This window comes from Chiloscyllium punctatum, unplaced genomic scaffold (assembly GCF_047496795.1).
Source record: "Chiloscyllium punctatum isolate Juve2018m unplaced genomic scaffold, sChiPun1.3 scaffold_1272, whole genome shotgun sequence".
In the NCBI taxonomy this organism is placed as follows: domain Eukaryota; kingdom Metazoa; phylum Chordata; class Chondrichthyes; order Orectolobiformes; family Hemiscylliidae; genus Chiloscyllium; species Chiloscyllium punctatum.
In genome coordinates, this window is record NW_027311006.1 from 12,501 (window position 1) to 15,000 (window position 2,500).

At 61.2% G+C, this 2,500-nt stretch overlaps 1 non-coding gene across 1 annotated transcript; it reads left to right on the forward strand.

Moving 5' to 3' along the window:
• The first annotated feature begins 2,190 nt into the window (after window positions 1–2,190).
• Window positions 2,191–2,344, forward strand: LOC140474931 (5.8S ribosomal RNA). Its single transcript, XR_011959540.1, has one exon. It is a non-coding gene; the product is annotated as a 5.8S ribosomal RNA (ribosomal RNA).
• The last annotated feature ends 156 nt before the right edge of the window (window positions 2,345–2,500 follow it).

Consider the following 2,500-nt stretch of genomic DNA (forward strand, 5'->3'; position numbering starts at 1 on the left):
AGGTGGCTGCTGCTAAAGGTGGGGAGTGTATGTGCGGTCCGGGTGGCTTTCCTCTGGCGAGGGAGAGACCTTAAGCAAACTCAGAGACAAATCTTGACGGTCGATCACTCGTAAAAATAAAACGTGACAAACTTTGTGTTGGTTCAAGTACGAAAGGATCTCTGTCGGCTTGGGGGTACGCCCGTTTCCGTTTCAACTTGTCTCGCGAGGGTGGTTTCGGGGCCAGCAGGAGAGCTCGTCGGGGTAGCAGGCCCTGCAGCCGTGGTCACCGCCAAACCCCCACAACTCGAGCAAGTGAAAAAAAAAGTAACAGGAGCGAAAGCATCTCTGTCGGCTTGGGGGTACGCCCGTTTCCGTTTCAACTTGTCTCGCGAGGGTGGTTTCGGGGCCAGCAGGAGAGCTCGTCGGGGTAGCAGGCCCTGCAGCCGTGGTCACCGCCAAACCCCCACAACTCGAGCAAGTGAAAAAAAAAAGTAACAAATAAGAAAGGATCGTCGGCTTGGGGGTACGCCCGTTTCCGTTTCAACTTGTCTCGCGAGGGTGGTTTCGGGGCCAGCAGGAGAGCTCGTCGGGGTAGCAGGCCCTGCAGCCGTGGTCACCGCCAAACCCCCACAACTCGAGCAAGTGAAAAAAAAAGTAACAAATAAGAAAGGATCGTCGGCTTGGGGGTACGCCCGTTTCCGTTTCAACTTGTCTCGCGAGGGTGGTTTCGGGGCCAGCAGGAGAGCTCGTCGGGGTAGCAGGCCCTGCAGCCGTGGTCACCGCCAAACCCCCACAACTCGAGCAAGTGAAAAAAAAAAGTAACAAATAAGAAAGGATCTCTGTCGGCTTGGGGGTACGCCCGTTTCCGTTTCAACTTGTCTCGCGAGGGTGGTTTCGGGGCCAGCAGGAGAGCTCGTCGGGGTAGCAGGCCCTGCAGCCGTGGTCACCGCCAAATCCCCACAACTCGAGCAAGTGAAAAAAAAAGTAACAAATAAGAAAGGATCGTCGGCTTGGGGGTACGCCCGTTTCCGTTTCAACTTGTCTCGCGAGGGTGGTTTCGGGGCCAGCAGGAGAGCTCGTCGGGGTAGCAGGCCCTGCAGCCGTGGTCACCGCCAAACCCCCCACAACTGTTGGGCGCCTACCTGCGCGGGGCAGGAGGACACTTTCCGATTTCAAATCTCCGTTTGCCGAGTCCACCCCGAACGCACGCGGGCGGGCGGGTTCGCATCACCCTTCGTCACAAGGGGCGAAGCCCGTTCCACCGTCTCGTCAGTAGTGCCGACCGGTCTGTGATCGACGAGGGGAGCCACACCAGGTCCGGCCCTGCTGCTTGGCGGCACCGCGTCGTCGGGAGCTCGCGACAGACGGAGGGTTTCGGTGTACTCTCCAGCCACGGGAAACGAAGCCGGTGATGCAGGCGCCGGTCTTTCGCTCCCAAATCGGCTGGGTTTACATCGTTGCTATCTAGTCACGCTCCCTTCAAACCCGACGGGGTACCTATTCCCCTCACCCGTCTGTGCGTATACAGCCTCTTTGCACTTGCGGGATGGGGGTGGTGGTTTAAAGACTCTCGAGTTGCCGCCCGTCGGTCTCCGAGCTCCGTGCAGTAGTGATCCCCAGCGAACTGCCAGCAGGGCGAACGAGCGATCCCGCTCTCGGTCGGGGCGCCTGGCGTCGATCGGTGGTCGGTGGCTTGCGGGCAAGCTGCGCTGTGAGTGTGGGAACGAGTATGACGAGCCGTTGCCGCGACTCCCAGTCCACCTCGGCGGTGGCTGGGCCGGGCGGGCGTCTGCTCGGGCGAGTGCCGCCCCCGCCTCCTCGCAGGAAGTCCGCTCGCCGACACGCCGCCACGTGCACGCGTCAGTGACGCTGCCGAACCGATGGCCGGTGCCCGTTCCCGCCTCTGCTTTTCCTAGGGCAAAGCTGCTGCACGCCTCGTGATACTAGGCGGGCGACATGGTGGCGGTGATCCTGCCTCCGTCGCTGCGGTGCGTTGGGGCACGCATCGCCTCTTGGGCGCCCTGTCCTCCTCCCCCCAATAGACGTATGTTTCTGCGGGCCGCACCAGGATGGTGCTCCCCATCGCTTCACGCCACCCTGCTCCGCCCGCACGCCGGCGTGCAGGTGGCTGTAGCTCAAGGTGGGGAGCGTATGTGCGGTCCGGGTCGCTTTCCTCTGGCGAGGGAGAGACCTAAAACAAACTCAGACAACTCTTGACGGTGGATCACTCGGCTCGTGCGTCGATGACGAACGCAGCTAGCTGCGAGAATTAATGTGAATTGCAGGACACATTGATCATCGACACTTTGAACGCACTTTGCGGCCCCGGGTTCTTCCCGGGGCCACGCCTGTCTGAGGGTCGTTTGGCAATCAATCGCACTCGCCTTGGCTGGCGAGAGCGCGGCTGGGGTGTCGCAGAGGACCCGTCCTCTTTGTCCCCCTAAGTTCAGACTCCGGAGCCCTCCGGCGTCGGAGCGCTTGGCCTTTCCCCCCCACCCTGCACATTCCGTTCGTCAGG